The sequence below is a fragment of the Pagrus major genome, chromosome 9 (genome assembly GCF_040436345.1).
Source record: "Pagrus major chromosome 9, Pma_NU_1.0".
Taxonomy (NCBI): Eukaryota; Metazoa; Chordata; class Actinopteri; order Spariformes; family Sparidae; genus Pagrus; species Pagrus major.
Window position 1 is genome coordinate 15,568,568 of NC_133223.1, and position 11,097 is coordinate 15,579,664.

The window sequence follows — 11,097 nt, forward strand, 5'->3', positions numbered from 1 at the left end:
CAGCTCAAATACAAACAGAAGCAATAAAATTAGAAAATAGCGATGCAATGTTCAAATTAATACTGAAGGTTGAGTGGACTTATAACCAAGTATTACACCAAACACACTGAGCACATGGAGATTTTTATTAACATTGAGATAGGATTGTGTTGAAGGAATAGTTTGACATTTTAGGCAAAACAATAATTTGCTTTCTTGCTGAGAGTTGAGGTAATTTCAGACAGAGGGTTGTTACTGTTGCAGCAACATTGATGTTTCTGTATTCCTAAAATGAGCGCAGCCCAGTTGTCAGAATAATTATCATATTACATTCAAATGACATGGAGGAATGTCAGGAAGTGCAGGGGAAAGCGGATGGCTGCCAAGTGGAAACCACAGTTCGAGGCAGCGTTTTATCATTTGTAAGCACACAACCATATTTTGGATATTTTAAACCAGAGGTCAGGACATCTTCCAGCCATGTTAGTGCCGACAGAACTGGCTATTTTAAAGAGATGTTTGGAACATTTCCAGGCATATTTGTTGCGACAGAACCAAATAAGCCAAAACATGATCTTCTCCTGACCATGACCAAGTGGATCGTGTGCCTAAACCTAACCAGACCATCAGCACATAAAGAAATGTAGAGTTTCGACATTCTGGTGATTGGGTTGGTGAGACTGCAGGATGCAACACCACAATCACAGATGATCACAAAATCTAGATCACAACTATCTCTGATAGCCCTACAAATGACCTGTACCATACACTCCATGTTGATCTATCTACACTAATCACATCACATAGCCAAATAGAGAGCGTGGCTGCATAAAACAGATGTAATGGCTAGTAGTATGACACTATTAATAGGTGTTCAAATGAAGGTTTTTTTCTTACTTACATCATGTACATTGTTTTATTGCCTGGAGCAGATAATCAGACTTTGAAGCTGAGTCTATCCAAGAAGGAAACCTCCTCTCACAACCCAATTGCCAGAATAAATGTTTGCTAAGATAAGTTAAAACTGAACATTTCTTAGTGTTGCAATTTTACATTTGTTTTGGTTGAATTTTCTATTTCTCTCTTGTCACAACACTGTACTCATACTCTAGTTGGGTTTATGCATGAAAAACCACTTGGTCAGGGTTAGAAAAACATCACGATTTGGCTTAAAATAACTCTACTGGTCAACACAATCACAGATGGAGATGGTCGGACTTCTCGTGAAAAATAGCTGGTATTGGTTGCCACGGAAACGGCTGGAAATGTCCGCAGGTCTCCTTAAAAACGCCCGGTTTTGACGCCATGAAAATGGTTGGAAATGTCCCAAAAAATATCCACCGGTGTGACTTGTACTGCGTTTGGCAGCCTTGTTGGCTTGTAATAACATCACCACGTTCCCCCGCATGTCCCAATGTGAAAGGTGTCAAATGAGCATAATGTGAAAGTGATATGCCATGTTTGATACAAATGTCCACCTTGGACTTTTTTGGTTTGCAGAAATGCTGGAGACCAGGCTGCCCTTCTTGTATGTATATAATACTCTTGGAAACACCCAGCCTGCTCTAACAAAATCCTTCTACCAGCACCTCTAAAGCTCCTCACTAATTTACATGTTATAAATCAATTGTTTATTCTGAAAACTACATGTTGTGGTTTCATGGGGGGTTAGGCGCCGCGCCATCCTTTCTTCAAGCAAAGTAACTTCCTGGATCTTCCATTGGTTGCCTGGCAACTGCGCCCACAGAATAAAGAGCTGCTGGTAGGTGGACTTTTTTACCATTGGACAGACTTAGGCTAGCTGTTTCCCTCTGTATATGCAAAGCTAAGCTAACCAGCTGTTAGTGGGTAGTTGAATACTTTCCATACAAGCACGCAAGTGGTCCCGATCGTCTCATCTAGCTGTTGGCAAGAAAGAATATACGTTGATTTCCCAAAGTGTCAAAATATTCCTTGTGAAGATTGTAATAAAAAATGTAAATATAAAACATTTACATAAAGACACGGTTCCCTCGACCTGAGGTGAGATTTGAGTGATAGACCTGAGAATGCAGCGCTGAGCCACTCGTGATTGATTGTTCTTCGTTGACTTTTGGGTGTTTTGATTAGACCATAAATGGGTCCCTGTGTTTGCACCAGATGTCATAGGGTTAACAACAGGCCAGCCATTAAAAGCTATGACCCAAAACACACTGGGGGAGAGAGAGAGAGAGAGAGAGAGGGGGAAAGAGAGAGATGGTTGGCTAAGAAGTGAGGCAAATCATTACTATCATCCAGCCTCTCACTCTTTCAGTGGCTACATTAAAATCTAATCAATTACAGCTCGACAGAAACCACAGCTTATTGAACTTGGCCTGTGTGAGTGTGTGTGTGTGTGAGTGAGTCCATATGTGCACACTCGTGAGGAAAGTGAGACGCAGCTCAGGGTAGCTGAATTAAGATTGGCAGCAGGAAAGGTTTTTAATGAAGAACCTCACTGGCGTTTCCTTTTATACTTTACTCAAAGTTCAAACTGCCCCCTTTACCTTCACATCACAGAGTGTCCATTGTGTGTTCCCCGTGATTTGGAGAGTGAGGAATTCACTCTGACATCTGAGCACAATCATCCCCCAAAGCACACCAATCACAGTAGCCTCTTAAATCAAGTTTTTCGGTGAAGTTCTCATCGTTAAAAAGAGAAAAATATGAGATTGATAATCCAAGAAAACACCTCTTTACGTTTCCCTCTCTCAAGCATTCAACATTATTGAACTAGATTTACCTCAGGGAATAACTTACTTGTACATGGAATGCATACCTGAGGCAAAATATTTCAGTTTGATCAGCCTTTGCCGTGACAGGAGATAAAGTATTTTTATGGCTTCATTTTCTCAAAAATTCAATGCTTAAAGTACACGCATGAGTCTGAAAATGCCTCTGTGTGTGTGTCCATCAAAGATAAATCTCTGAGGGCCTTACACTTCTGATCACAGCCTGAACAGCTGGTAAGAAAAAAATGATTAAAAAAGGATGGACTACGACAGCTGTGGAGGAACACGACCACAAATAGAGCCAAGTGGCTCTTTACGAGGTCCCAATAAGGGAGAGAAAAACACGGGTGAAAAAATAATAACAATCCCTGCCTCCTTCCTCTTTTCATGAACTCGTGCAGGATGTGTCTTTCATGCCTCGCTCTTTTCATCCTCATCTCCATCCTTCTTTTGTGTTCGTCCTCTCCTCTCACCAGTGTGAAAATACACAGGAAACTTTAACCACAATGGGACTTTTTCACACATCTTTTGCTCATTAGGGATTTGAATGCTCACTGGAGGCGTACTCCTCTGGAGAGCTGACTGCATTTTACCACACATAAACAAACACTTTCACAAATCGGGCTCCTGACGTGTGCTTCGCTCGGCTCTGGCTGGCAGTGATAGGGCCCAGGCGGGCCTGCGCTGTGCAGCTTTGAAACTCTTACACGGAAGGCCTGCCATCGTGGTTTTGATGAATGGATGGACATCGGGCTATTGGCCTCTGTTCAGGCTCTGATGTATGGAGTGCCTGGTACTGGGGAGGCTGACGTGAGGCAGGAAAGCTGTTTCGTATTTACGAGTTGAGGTTTGAGTGTGGCTGGGAGGTTCGGGGAAGGCTTTTGGTGGTTTGGAGCATCACAGTGACAGGGTTAAGACTGCAGTCAGCCATTACGCTCCTCTCTAAATCCCTTTCGATATCGTAATGAGAAGCAGATCTCTACTATCTCCACCAGTGATGGGAGAAGCAGACACATGGTGAACATCCTGGCTCCGACGCTGACTCTCCTTTCCGTTCAATCTCTGATTCAATCTTCTCTCTGGCTTTTGTTTCATGTGTCTCCCTTGCGTAATTCTCCCACTGTCACACATCGGTATAAACAATGAATGGCTACAAATGGCCTCATATGTTGTCATCTGTATGTAATAGATGTAAGTGAAGCTCAGACTAGATGAATGGCAGTGCTAGTGCCCCTCACTAGGAGCTCCAGGCGTGCAGGGCTCAACTCCAGATGCAGCCTGGGTTGCCACATCCTGACCGTAATCCCCCCGCGGCGCCGCGTTCACTTGTGTGCATGTGATCGGCGGGGAGACTGTGAATGGGAACCACCTGGGACAGCAAAAAAAAAATAATGGCTTGAGGTAATTTACCATCAGTCTGCTGATTTCGATCAATAATTTTGCACCACAGGGTCAGTGATATTTACAGTGTATCGCCATTTAGATCTTTTTCCATTAAGGCCAGTCAGACTTCACTCTGCTCACATGTTTATCTATATTATTTCTTGTTTGAGTGCTGCGGAGGTGTGTTTATATCCAACAAACTCTGCACTGTTTGGTTTTCCCTCCGTGCTCACGCTCCTATAAAACTTGACATTTCTTGTTTGCAATTGGACTTCACTTTGTTAATGTTAAATGGACCTGTTTATCACTGATGCAACTTAAAGTTTCAAACTCATGTAAAGCCATGAACTTGATCCCAGTGACAGAACGTCAACACTGAGGCGCTCGTGCACAGCCATAAGCGAGCAAGCCAATACCTATAAGTAATGTAGCCGGTGAAGCTATCGCTGCAGGCGTCTCCAAAACACCGGTGCATTCCAGCAGAGGTGATGGTCCATTTTTCATTTAGCGTGACAGGACAATAGGGGTGAAAGTCAGCCACCTTATCTGTGAACTCTGTGTCAGCAGTATACATCGGGATTGTGAAGATAGGATTACTAGATTAGAGCTACAGCCCCCAGGGAGCACAGTGAGATGGACACCTTCTCATGCAGCCTGTGGACAGATTCTGTCATTCACTAATCCATACTGGACACTCACTGTCCCCCAGAGCAAGACTTCTCTTCAGCTTATCCCCATCATCTGCATGATCCCAATGACCTGGCTCATAGTAATGAACATGATGTGTGTGTGTGTGTGTGTGTGCAAGAGTGCCAAAAGGGTGGGGGTCGGGGGTGGAAAGGAACCTGTAAGACTTGGGGAAAAGCAGAACTTGGCCTTTGTTTGAGTTTCTGCTGCGTGCAGAGATGATAGACAAAGTCAATGGACTGTATGAGCCACAGCCGGTCATGGTCAACAGCTAAGCTTGAAGGCACTGACAGATTCAATGAGGTCACAGAAAGAGAGAGAGAAATGGGGCTTTCCCATACACATGTGCTGGCTCGGCCTGGCTTGGACAGCGTGGCAGAGATTTACATTTTTTAATGTGTGTCTTGGTCTAATGACGCACTGGTCATGAGTAGTGGTCAAAGAATCGTCTGTAAACATTCTTCCTTACGCTTACAAAGCTTAATTCAGATATAAAAACGTTTAATTTTCCATAAATCCTTCACAATTAAAGTCCCCCATTATTTAGTTATTTAAAAGCTTTTATTATGAAGCAGCAAAATCAGGAAATGTTGAGTCTTCACCAACAGTAACTTGTAACTCCCAAAACTTATCACACTCCGGAGATGGTCCACCAACACACTGAACATGGTTAACGTATTAACCTGCCTTGTATCAACATGCTAACACAATCGTTAGCATGCTGATGTTGGCAAGTAGCTCAAGTACAGCCTCACAGTACCACTAGCTTGGCTGTCGACTCTTTTTAACAATGGTTCAAATGATCACATGTAAATAAAAGGTGGTGATGAAGCCACAGAGAGTAGTCGTCTGACTCTGCAGCTTCCCCTTCAGAGCCTTTCAGCTCATTGTTGGTTTTACAGCCTGAAACTTTGCTGTTTCGGTTCACTCTCAGTGCTGTCATCAGCGCCATTCCCAGCCACAGGCAGTATTTGTTTTCAGTGTAAAATGTCTAAAAAGCCCACTGCATACCTGCCCAGCATAAATGGCCGACATGGTATGATAGCAACAAGCTAATACACATAGTACAGCATTTAGCAGCTCAAGAGTGGGATGTTTCTGTCAGGAGAAACACAACTCCCAACGAATGCTAATGTTGCTCTGCGGGTGACGGATCTATAAATATGAAACTGTTTGCCAATAAGTTCACCATATCAGCAGCTTGTTTCTGCTGTCGGCGAGTTGCCAAAAAAATCAGGTTAGATAAATAATTTATATCAAATACCTACATACATAACACAAAGCCTCTGTGTATTTTCTCATCTCTTTGCATGTTTGACATTCGTGCAGTTCTCAGGTTACACCGGCCTATTCATGGGCTGGTGTGAGGGATGCTCTGTCAATGTGAGGAATGCCTTGATTGCTACATTTCCCGACAGGGACGCAGTCTTTCTGCCAAACACGCACCTGCACGGACACATCCCTGAAAAAACACAAAAGATCACCTCAACACAAGCTTGCAGAATATCACCGCTGACAAAACACTGGCTGTGAAAACCATAGACAAAGTCCAATTGAACAAAATAGCTGCCAATCTTTTGTCCTTTGAATTTTAAAAAGGTCTTTTCCTTCCTCATGTTCACACACACTCCTTCACAAGCTCCATCCCCTCCTTGTGAACGCCACATTCAGCTTCTCTCACGTGGGCCCTTCTGTTCCTGAAAGATAATTGTAAATGAATAAGTAATTAAGCAAAAGATGAGTGAGGTTAGGAGAGCAGGAATGTGAGGGAGGAGAGAAATGCAAGAGGGAGCCTCAGATCACGAGGGAGGTCGACTGTTGACGGTAAAGATGCGGTTGAGAGTGAGCTTGAGAGGGACCCTCTGAATGAAAATTTGCACGAAAATAGATTGTGTCTGTCAGACCCCCCGCTGTGACGCAGGGCCAGACTACAATAGAAACAGCAGTCATTAGCAATAACTCTCTCAATCTTTCTTCCTCTGTTTTCCTCAACTTTTTTCTCCCACACCCCCATCCACCCTCCTCTTCCTCCTCCTCCTCGCTCGTTTACGTCATCGCCACCCTGTTTCCCTCCTGCAGTCGCCTACCCTTTTCCATCTCCTAATCTCTTGATCTGTTTATCCTGTTTGTGAAATCATGTACGATGAACTTGAACATAACCAGAATACTTTAGGAGTAGTTGAAAGAAGCCATACTGTGTGAATGCACTCTCAAAAAAGGAAACACTTAAAGTATGTTTGAAGAGTGGATGAACCTCTGCATCCAAGCAAGGTTGTCTTTTTCAAAACTTTTACTGGGTCAAGTCAGGTCAGGTCAAATCACAAATATGTCTAAGAGGGCTTTACAAGGAGCGAATCTTCTTCCAGAGCTTACATGTGCCGTACATATAGCATGAACAGATGTACGAGTAGTAGAATAACAGTATTGAAAAATGGAATTACAATTAGTGACCCTGCATTAAAGGTGCAACATGTAGGAGTTTTGGTCAAAAAACATTCAAAACTTAACTTAAATTACAAACAAAAATGTGAAGGAATAACAGTTTTGACGTCTTTGTATTTTGTTGCGAAGCATGTTTATCATGCTAACCAGCTAGCCCCAGCCGGCCCAGTCAAAAGCTCCTGTTCAAGCGATGTGAACACCAACACTTCCTCAGTGCTTTGAACTCCCAGCCTGGACCGCTAGATGCATGGCTAACTAAACTAACAAGCTAACAGCAGCTACAGTTGGCAGCAGCTAGCGGTTGCTCTGATTACTATTTGTTCTGAGTATGAATTCAACAGGTGGCCGATTCTTACAAACTGCACCTTTAAATAGACTTTTGTCCACGTAAGGAAACTAGCTGTTAACACAACACTGACTTTTGCCATTCATGTTGATATGGGGAACTGGGGAGCAACATTATTTATTCATTTGGAGTCATGTTCTTAGCCATCATATTTCAATATTCAAGTCCAATATCCACTCTCTTCTATCTGGATCCTCAGCTAGGCTAAATAAAGATTTTAACATAACATTAAAGCAGCTACATGGAACTGCTGATGGGCTTGTTTAGTATGAAAGGGGCACGACCTAGCTTTGGAGAAGAAATTTCGAGCTTAGAATTTTAATATTTACAATGCTAATGAGGTAATAATACAAACTCATATTTATTTTTTCCATAACTGAATAAACAAGCTGTTCTCAGAGTAAAATAAGGTCCCCAGAACACTGTTTGAAGCTAGAAAGGTGGCAGGCTCCGCCAAATATAAACAAAGTGAAACAGTATGAAATTGTGTTGTCCCTCAAGGTCAGTTTGTTTATTCAGTTATTCAGTCATGAAAACAAAGACAGTTTGTTTGTTAAGTTTGTGTAGGCATAACAAAAGCAGTAATGAAGATTTCTGTCTTCTGATTAAAATGTCTTCCCCAAAACTACATGAGAGTGTATGAGACTGTTTCATAACCAGTTAAAAGTTTAATTAAAAACTAACTTTGAAAAGATTCATGCAAATTGTAAAAGTGTTAGGAGCGCAGAAAATGAACTCTGCAACTTAATTTAATTTGCAGTAATTGAATTCATTTTGCTCTGTGCGTTAAAATCTATTTGCTGTTTCCTTATTGCTGCATGTTTGTGTTTGTTGATGAGCTATTGCATCACTTAAAATGCATCTAAAGTCATCGCTTACATCCTACTCTAATTAGATTCTTAATAGGAAATTTTCCTCTAGCAGAAGGTTTGGAGAAGCTGGATGGCTTTTTCTCATACAACACTCGAACACACACAAACACCCCTGCTGTTCCCACTCCGGCCTCCCTGTGAATGAGGACTCCAGAACAGAGGTTGGCAGCAGTCTGCAGGACTACGGATGCTTATCAGAGAGGCTTACAAATCCCCCCTGATGCTCCTGATATGGAGGACAATGGGTGTGCGTGCGTAGTGGGAGCTTTCTTTAAAGCCTCATTGAAACTCACTTCACTTCTCTGCTCTTTAATGAGGTCAGAGTAGCCTGCTGACTGCATTTCATCACTGAATACAGGCCATACAGTCATAATAAACTTCAGTGGGGTGACCTGTACAAGTAAACGATATCTTTTTCCTGAAAAAAACATGCAGGTCACACTGCACCAGGTTATATCAACACTTCAATCACTGGGCATGACATCAAACGAATTACTTTCACTTATGAGCTCTTCCAAAGTGTGTTATCACGATTTTAAAATTCAAACATCATTAACTTGCATACTCTTAATAAAATCCTACTGTTTCTTCTCTGTGACTGTCTCTGTATTGAACTTGGGGTTAATTGCCGTGGTGGGAGCAGCTGTGAGGCCAGCAGAGTTGCAGGTGAGCTTTCAGCGGCTCTCAGTAAACACATGAGCCTCCCACACGGCTTTGTGCTACTTCCAAAGGATGTGACTGAAATGAGTCTGAATGAGACTCAAGTAACAATGAAACGATAAGGCTCCTGCAGCTGATGTTGCTGTTAATAGGTTCAGGACGAGTATTGTATTAATACAAAGAAACCAAAAAAATCAACCCCTTTGCACCTGATTTCTTGCCTGATGCTGAATAACAGAAACTGGCATCCAATTAAAATGTGAACTAAATCTTGAATATGATTTCCGTTTTTTGTTCGTTATTTGGAGGGTGTTTTCAGTTACCTCTCTGGGGCTGGATGTTGGGTTTAACCTGTTTGTGGGTTTTGGGTGGAAACAGACGACACATGTGGTTTACCGACTGTCTGCAGCTCTGGTTTCATATTTAGGTAACTGGGGCGGGGCTCTGCAGGGAGCACAAGGAGGTTCCCCTGTAGTATGGTTTCATGTGGTTAATGTGTCTTGTGCAGTATGTTTACTATAGGCTAGATTTCCACTATACACTACAGACTGTGGTTACAACGTTTTTTTCATAGCAGTCACTAAATTATGATGAAAATCTAGTGCAATTTAAAAAGCTATGAGATTAGATGTAAAATGTAGTTTCTTAAATTTGTAAATTATTTCATATAACTGTTTTTTCTAAAACATTACAGCTCACTTGCTACTGATTTCATACATTAAATCAGGGGTGCTCAAACTTTTTCCTTCGGAGAGCCAAAAGTAAGCACCTGTAGTATCATTTTATGAAAGGGTGTGTAGCGGTTTACATGTCGGATTGTCTGCAACAGCCCAAAGGATGTGGCTTTATGAACGTTCTGGAGTGCCCTGTCTCAGTTCCTCTCTCTGCCCCGCTAACAGATATCAACAGTAGCTAATGTCAGTTTAGAAATGGAGTCCGCTAACATAAACTCGTAACCTGCCTTCAGCTCAACACAGAAGTTCCAAAGAACCCCCTGAAGATGCAAAATGGTACTAAGATCCCAAATCCCCTCCACTTGCTGTGTTCCTGTGCACTCTGCCCACTGACTATTTTTACCCTAAAAATATGAAAGAGCATTAACAAGATTATATATTTTTTTTACTATTTTATTTTTAGCTCAAAACAACTGGTGGACCAAATTGAACTTAATGTCAGGCCCACTTTGGGCAGCCCTGCATTAATCTATATGCCTTGTACATTGATAATGATTTAATATATAATACTAGGCTATATAATGTCAAATGTGTTACACTTTACAGGATTGACATGATTGAGGAAGATATAAAAACACAGACCTGCATGCGGTTTAAAAATAAAGGTGCAATATGTAATTTTTTTTAGTTTCAACTAAAAGTCACAACAGTGTTGACGTCATGCCAGAGACGTCTAAGTGTTGTGTTGAGGAGACATATATTGAAGTTAGCATGCTAACCAGCTAGCCCCGGGCCTGAAACCGTCTTTAGCTGTAAAGATGTTTTCAGACCAAAGCTCCTGTGCTATCGCTGTACTCCCCTGGTAGTCCAGCTAGCTGCACGGCTAAGTGAGCTAACAAGCTAACAGTCAGCAGCAGTTAGGAGTTAATCTGGTGATATGCAGCCCCTGTTTGTTGGGAGTGTAAATTCAAGGTGGCCAATTCTTATGTACTGCACCTTTAAATGTTGTATGAATGCATTATTATTTGTTATTGGCCGATATATAGCAGTCCAACAACTAAATAAAAAAACAAAACATGCAGCATCAAAACAGGCAGCGTTAAAATGTACAATTTATTCTGCTTCCATGGGTTTTTACAAAAGCACTGCATTTTTCTTATAAGATCTCACTTTCCTGAAAAAAATCATCACGATAATACTCATACAGAATATAATTCCATACATACTTTACAGAGAATGGTAAATTATAGACATGTGTAGACTTGTATGCCTGATAAAAACTTGTTGAATGTTGCCAGACAGTT